This window comes from Camelina sativa, chromosome 2 (assembly GCF_030686135.1).
Source record: "Camelina sativa cultivar CO46 ecotype springtype chromosome 2, ASM3068613v1".
Classification (NCBI taxonomy): domain Eukaryota; kingdom Viridiplantae; phylum Streptophyta; class Magnoliopsida; order Brassicales; family Brassicaceae; genus Camelina; species Camelina sativa.
This window is the reverse complement of record NC_141881.1, coordinates 11,439,161-11,447,054: the sequence shown is the minus strand read 5'-3', so window position 1 is coordinate 11,447,054 and position 7,894 is coordinate 11,439,161. Positions and strand designations below refer to the sequence as shown.

Below are 7,894 nucleotides of genomic sequence, written 5' to 3'. Positions count from 1 at the left end.
AAACCATGGTGTTGACAGTCCCTCTGATAAGCTTTGAATCTCACCCAAGCTGCCTTGAAAGGTTCATCATGTCTTTGCTTGAATGAAGAGATCTTGACTCTCAGCTCATCTAACATTGCATCATCATAGAAATGGTTAAGGAAAGCCACCTTGATATCGTGCCAATTTGTCAAAGATCCAGCTGGCAACTGCTTCAACCACTAAGATGCCTCTCCTACAAGTGAGTATGGGAAGAGCTTGCAGAATATGAAATCCTCAGTCACTCCATTAGCCTTGATACTAGTTACAAGATCCTCAAAGTGCTCAATGTGGTCCAAAGGCTTCTCATGGGGCAGGTTTGAGAAAGTTCTCTGCCCAACTAGTTGAAAGTAGGCTGGTTTCAACTTAAAATCATTCCTCTGGAATGGAGGAGGAACAATAGAAACCGGTTCTCATACACAAGATTAGCCCGGTTGTAGTCAGCAATGGTCCTGATCAAATCTCGGTTTTGATCCCATCTTCGAACTGGGTTCTGGACGTGGTTGGCAGCTCCACGTCTGTCTGTTGCAGGTGGTGTCGATCGACACCCTCTTGTTGGTGTCGATCGACACCAAGGTTCGGCTCATCAATGACACCAGCTTGCTGGTTCACGACAGCCTGCTCGTTGACAACAGGTTCAGCAATCACATTGCCTTCTGCATCCAGCTTTTGGCCATGCTCATTGCGCAAGTGGCCCTCTTGATCCCTCAAAGCACCATCCTCATCTCGCATCAGAATGATTGGGTTAACCATCTTCAAATATTTGGCTGCTTTTCAGTTCTCATGCTCAAGTTTTCCCAACTCTTGGTTTGAAAGCTTCAGAATTGGACTAGTCTTGTTGCTCCTTTTGTTAGGCTTATTAGGCATACACCTGAAACACACAAGAGAAAAGAAAACAAAAGCGTGTAAGTTTCAAATAAAAATAAAAATTTAGACAAAATCAAAAACTCAAATCTAATGGTAGATCAAAGAGTCCCCGGCAACGGCGCCAAAATTTGATATGCTCAAATTTACCCTAGAGCTACTCTCTCAAATTAAGAGATCACTGCAGTACTTAGGGGTCGAATTCCACAAGGACTCAAGACTACACAATAAATTATAGAGTTTTTAAATTATGCTAAACAAATTAAATTAAAATTGAAATAGCAATGCAAAGTAATAAATAAAAGCTGTTGTAAATTCATAATATCAAAAGGCTAGGCCTAGGGAATTTCTCAGGAAATTACAAATTATTAAATCAAAAAATAAATTACGATTCAAGCATTTAAGAACAGATCTAGAACTCTAAACACTTCTGTATAATAAATCAGTTCTCACTGTAAATATTATCTAACAAAACCAGAAAATCCAAATCTCTTTGTAAAATTCTAGGCTAAAAATCAGCTTTAAAAACAGGTTTAGATTGTTCATAAAATTATTAAATCAAATCTCTTTGCAGGAAATAGTTTTGCTCATCAAAAGGTTTTATCAGGAAAATCAATTATATTCTCATATCAATTTATTTTCCTAGGTTATTAATTCTAGGTGATCAATCAAGAATTAATATGAAAAACAACCTAAGATGAAGATCTAGAAAGATAATGAATCATTAATAATCAGATCTAAAAATTTATAAAATCTCTGTGAAAACCCTGAACCTTACAAGCAAACTACTCAGACATATTCAATGAAGAACAAAACATAATTCTGAATAATAAGCAATTGAAATTAAAAGAGTAAAGAGGGAGTTTATGATTTCTTCTCTATAAAACAGTTTAGATCTCTCTCTCTCTCCCAGAAGCACTCAAAATCTCACAGGGTTGCAGAAAATAAAACTTGCTAGAAAATAACTTAAGGGTTTGTAAAACCTAAAAATACTATTTATGTGTCCTAAAACACGTCGGGGACTTGTGTTGCAAATATGGAAGACTTTGGGTTAAATTGTAAAACTTCCAATTTTTGGCTCTCTCGTCGGTTTGGACTGGGTGTCGATCGATGCTCCTTCAGTGTCGATCGACACTGGTCAGTTGATCAGACTCCAAATTGACTTCTTTGATTAAATGCTCCAAAACGATCCAAATTGCTCCATTTCGCTCCTTTCATGCCAAAATCCTATAAAACCTGTAAGGATTCAAAAATATCCTAGAAAACAAATCAAAAGACACTAAAAGACTCTTTATATCATGGTTAAAAACCACAAAAACCATGATATATCAATCGACCTGCCATCCCCAATAACCAAACTCTAACAGGGGAGTATCACCTCTCTTAACCCCACAGCCATGCTCCGCCATGTCAACGACCAGGAACTCTTGGCTTTCAACCATGATTGATCATGAATATCTCGCACTTTATATTTACATCTTAAAACTCTGAACCAGAGACTATCCTGATCGTGAAGCAGTCTCCACCCCACCTTAGCTAGGAGGGCTTTGTTCATTTCTCGAGTAGAACGGATCCCTAGCCCACCTTCCTTTTTTGGACGACAAACCTTTTTCCAATTCAGAAGATGTTGCTTCTTCCTCTCTGCAGTATTACCCCACACAAAAGAGTGAGCCAACTTGTCTAACCGTTTGAGAGTAGACTGAGGCAAAGCTATAGTTCTCATGGTGTGCACTAGAATCGAAGCTTAAACAGACTTGGTGAGGGTGATCCGACCCGCAAAACTCAAGCAATGCTCCTTCTATCCTGATAAGCGGGACGACACGCATTCCAAAATCTCCCCATAACTGTCTTTTTGATACAATTATGAAGAACCGACATCCCTAAGTACTTTCCCAAGTTCATAGTGGATTTGATACCACTCTCAGCACTGATCATTTCCTCCAATTCTCGACCTACATTGCTGGAGAAGAAGATTTTGGACTTATCCAAACTCACCTTTTGTCCTGATGCCACACAAAAGGTCTCCACCACAAGTCGTATTATCTTGATTTGTGCAACTGACGCCTCTGCGAACAGGATCAAGTCATTGGCAAAGAAAATATGGGATAGTTTAGGTTCTCCACGCGATAAACTGATCGGCTTCCACTGCTTCAAACCAATAGATCTGTCTATCATGTCACAAAGTCTCTCAAGGCAAAGTACAAACAAATATGGCGACAAAGGATCTCCCTGTCAAAGCCCCCGCAATGGTTTAAAAGGCTCTGCTTTCTCTCCATTCCACAACAATGTCATTGACGGCCCAATAACACAACACATAATCCACAAAACCCATTGCTCTGGGAACCCTGCACCCTTCAGCGTGTCCTCCAGGAAGTACCATCGCACTCGATCATACGCCTTCTCAAGATCAAGCTTTAGCAACATCCAGCATTTTCTACCCTTCTTGCATCTCATTGAATGTACTGCTTCCTGCACCAAGAAAATGTTATCGACGCTCAAACGTCCTGGTATAAAGCTAGACTGTGCCGGACCAATGAGCCGAGGCATTAACTTCTTCATCCGAAGCATCATTGTCTTTGTAATTACCTTGAACAAGACATTACAAAGGCTTATTGGTCGAAACTGTTTTATAGTTTCATGCTTAGCCACCTTCGCGATTAGCACAACTAGTGCATCATTTGTCCCTTGTAGTTGTTCTCCTGTGGCAAAGAAGTTCAGGACAAAACTGCACACCGAATCCCCCACCACATCCCAACACTCTTGGTAGAAGACAGGCTGATACCCATCCAACACTCTTGGTATAGAAGACATGATGATTTTTTGTTTGATTTAGAAAACAGATAAATCACCAAGATATCTTCAAAATCCACCTAAAATCCCCCTAATTTTGACCAACAATAAATATATATATATATATATATATATATATATATATTTCTCTGTTCTGCATCGTTTGTTTCGGATTCGAGATAGATCACATAATTATCAATTATACATAATAATTAAACTAGGTAACAACCCGCACCATGTGCGGGATAAATCGATTTAAAGAAAATTATTATAAGTAAAATTATTATCCTAGAACCAATATCTGTTTGTATCAAACATAATATGTAACTAAAGTTTATTTATTTATTTATTTAAAGCTGCGTTTTTCGTATAAAAAATACGTTTTACCATGAAATCTTTAAATGTGTAAGAGGTTTTATGGTAGAGAAAGTATTGATAAAATGTTACTATTTATTGCTATATGTCTTGTGTGGTTTTAAAATCAAATTTATATCTTGTTATGTTTTATCTTGTAATCAAAACAATTTTGCATGTTTCTTATGTAACCATAACAATATATACTAAATTACTCTGTAGTTTAATTATTTAATTTTATTATATGTTAGTAACAACCAGATTCTAAACTAAATTTTCTGAAGATAATGTAATTTATTGATTTAATATTTTTGATTAGGCTATTTAAATTATTTGAGTTAGTCGGTTTGTTAATATTTTCTATAAATGGCAGATTATTACCAAAAAAACATTATGAAAAATTAATGAAATTCCAAAATCAATGTATTCGTGTAAGAATACATTTTACCCGTGAAATATATGAACATGGTAAAGAAAATATTTATAAAATGTTAAAATTTATGGCAATGTATATTTTTGTGTGTTTTAAAAATCAAATTTATATTTATGATTTATCAAGTAACTATAACAATTTTGCATATTCTACTAATCACTTATTTTAAATATATTATGATTTTGGTTACTAAGTTTATTTATTATGATAATGGTTATTGTCTCATTCCTTTTTAATAGCACATAGATGAATATACAATTAGAACGTATACCTATTTAGTTATCAATATTTCCATTTTTAATGAATAATCACACTAAATGTTGAGATTAATTAGTTTACATACTTAGATATATATAAATAATCACACATCATGATATCCCCTAATTTGTTGTTATTTTTATATTTATTTATGAATATATATAAATCTATATTTATTGGGAATTTAATATTTTCTTAATGAGTTGGAGATAATTCATGGGTAATATACTTCTTTTGATAATCAATTATAATAACTATTAAAAGCTTGTTATTTAAATTATTATGATAATAATACTAACATAAAAATATCATTTTGTTTTTATATGATTTTGTTAATAAGTTATATGTTCTTTATTTTTATTTAACTTTATATTAATTGATATATTTTTATAGCCCTTTTAGAATATTTTACTTATATTGATTTTAAGAAATTAATATTTATATTAATTTTAAGAAATTAATATAACTTTGACTTGTATTTTGTAAGTAAATTTTAGTGAAATTTTGCCTTACTATTAAATTTGTGTGAGAAATGATAACATATCTAATTATTATTCTGTTAATTGTTTAAAAAATAAATACAATGACATAGAGCTGTAATTAATTAGAAAATTTAAGAGTATTTTGCTAAAAAAATGTCATGAGCCCTCTGGCGGCAACACATCAGCTTTTTCTTAAATGTGCTTCTCTATTATTCTCTATTAATATATAGGGGATTAAATTAACCATCACAATTAATAATTAAGGAACTATTTGAGGTCTCATAACTTTCATCTCCTCCTTCTCTTGCAACCCTGTAGTTTCTTAGGAAGCAGTCAGTTTTTAAAGATGATGAAGGAGAGAGGAAACATACGGGATCTTCCCGACGATTTGGTAGTGGAGATACTCTCTAGGGTTCCAGTGGTGTCTTTGGTACGGTTACGATCTACATCCAAAACATGGAACGTTCTGATCAAAGATGGGCGGATTTCTAAGAAACACGATGATAATGCACCAAGACCAAGGCACTCTCTGATTATCATGTTGATTGATTTTAGGCTTTATTTGGTGAGCGTCGATCTTCATTCAAATTACAATAACAAAGTAAAGATAGCAAGTCAATTTAGCCTAAAAGATCCAGTTTATGCTTCTTTAAAAGAAGTTGATATACGCCACGTCTTTCATTGCGACGGCTTATTGCTTTGTACCACCCTATACAATAGACTAGTTGTTTGGAATCTTTGTTCAAATGAAACTAAGTGGATCCAACCAAGACATTTCTTCAAGGAATCCGATATCTTTGCTCTCGGTAAATCCTCATGCAAAAAGTACAAAATCTTGAGAATTAATCAGTCTGATTGTATTAGCGGGTCAGTATCAATACTTGACTGCGAGATCTATGACTTTACCTCTAATTCTTGGAGAGTTGTTGGTAAGACTAGAAGCTGGTTCATACCAGAGTGGAAGGGCTGTCGTAATGGTATGTCTGTGAATGGAAATACTTACTGGCTTGCTGCTTTGACTAAACACTGGACAGATTTTATACTTAGGTTTGATTTTTCAACGGAGAGATTTGTAAGTGTCTCTCTTCCGATTGATGATGATCATCTTATCTCTTTATCAGTGACTAGAGAAGATCAAAAACTTTGTATTTTAGCTACTCGGGCTGTGGAGTCATCCATTGGAGATGTATGGATTGCAACTAAGATTGAGAGTACCGGAGCCGCGTCATGGAGCAAGTTTCTATCACTCAATTCGGTTTACCGGCCTTTTAGCTTTGATAGTGGGTTGAATTTCTTGGTCGACAAGGAGAACAAAGTTTTAGTGTGTCGCGGTAAAAATGGGATCTCCGACTATTTCTTACACGTTGTGGGAGAGGACAATAAATGTATACAAGTGGATCATCATGATGCAGAATCTACATGCTCACTTGTCTTCAGTTATGTTCCAACTTTGGTTCAAATCCAATAAGGTTCATAGTTCTTGGAGTGAGGCAAAAAGGAAGTACAAGAGCTAGTAATCTATAACTGTCTCACTAAGTTATGTTATTTAATAAATTATGTATTATACTAGATTAGGACCCGCGGTACACCGCGGGGCAAAATTATTTATAACTAAAATATTTAAATTATAAGTTATATTATTCACTAGTAAAAACTTGTCATATAGTTACTAATAATTTTGTAGTTATCTCATGATTTTTGTAGCAAGAAAAGATTAGTTACAAATTTGCGACCAAAAATGTTAGCAACTATTTGGTCGTAGCAAAGTTTTTCATCGTGACTAAGTATCGCAAAGTGCTACAAATTAGAGACTAAACAATTTGTGGGAAAATGCTAAAACAAAATTAAAAAAAATTAATTAGAAAAAAAAATTAATAATAGTTTTTATTTGTTTCTTAAATTTATTATATGTATAATAAATATATATCTATACAACTATTGGAACGGAGAACAAAACGACGGTGGAGATGTACTATTGCGGCGACGGAGCAACGGAGAACAAAACTACGGCGGCGGCCGAGATGTATTGGTGCTGAACTGGCGGAAGCTTCAAAACGTAGTGGCGGTGGTAAAAGGTGCGAGCATCTTCGGTGGTCCTTCACTTCCACCACCATCTCCGACGCCATCGTTGACACAAGGGTCTTCAAATCCACCACCTCTGATGTCGTTGTTGACACTAGGGTCTTCAAATCCACCACCTCCGACATTGGTTAAATATGTTATAATTATATAATAATTGTTAAATAAACCATATAATACCGCAATATAATTTATTTTTTACATAATATTTATTTAATCAGTTTAATTAGATATGTATATTCTCTGATACCGACAGTGTTAACAAAATAATGAAATGATGTTATACTCCTATAACACCGAATTAATGATATTTTTTAATTTATATAAATATCGACAAAACCCGTCCCACTATATAACCCGTCCCGAAATATTTTAACTCACACTATATCATCTTAATTTTTAATATTTATTGTGTATCTACGATATAATATTTCTCATATTTAACTTTTTAAAAGTTTTAAATATTTTTCATATTTAACATTTTAAAAAATTTTAAAATAAAGACCCGGAATAAACTAAATAAAAGTTTTTAAAGTTTGAATGCCCGATAAATCAAGCTTTCTACTCATGTGTATTCGGAGTCATTTTGGTCTTTTTTATTGTATGATTCTGAACC

The 7,894-nt window shown here is 34.1% G+C and overlaps 1 non-coding gene and 1 pseudogene across 2 annotated transcripts; both read left to right on the top strand.

The window, feature by feature from the left end:
• LOC147948452 (small nucleolar RNA R71) lies at positions 1-107 on the top strand. The gene has a single exon (XR_015586226.1). It is a non-coding gene; the product is annotated as a small nucleolar RNA R71 (small nucleolar RNA).
• Positions 108-5,453: 5,346 nt separating this feature from the next.
• LOC104721179 (putative F-box protein At4g10190 pseudogene) lies at positions 5,454-6,872 on the top strand (annotated as a pseudogene). Its single transcript, XR_015573669.1, has one exon. The product of XR_015573669.1 is annotated as a putative F-box protein At4g10190 pseudogene (transcript).
• The last annotated feature ends 1,022 nt before the right edge of the window (positions 6,873-7,894 follow it).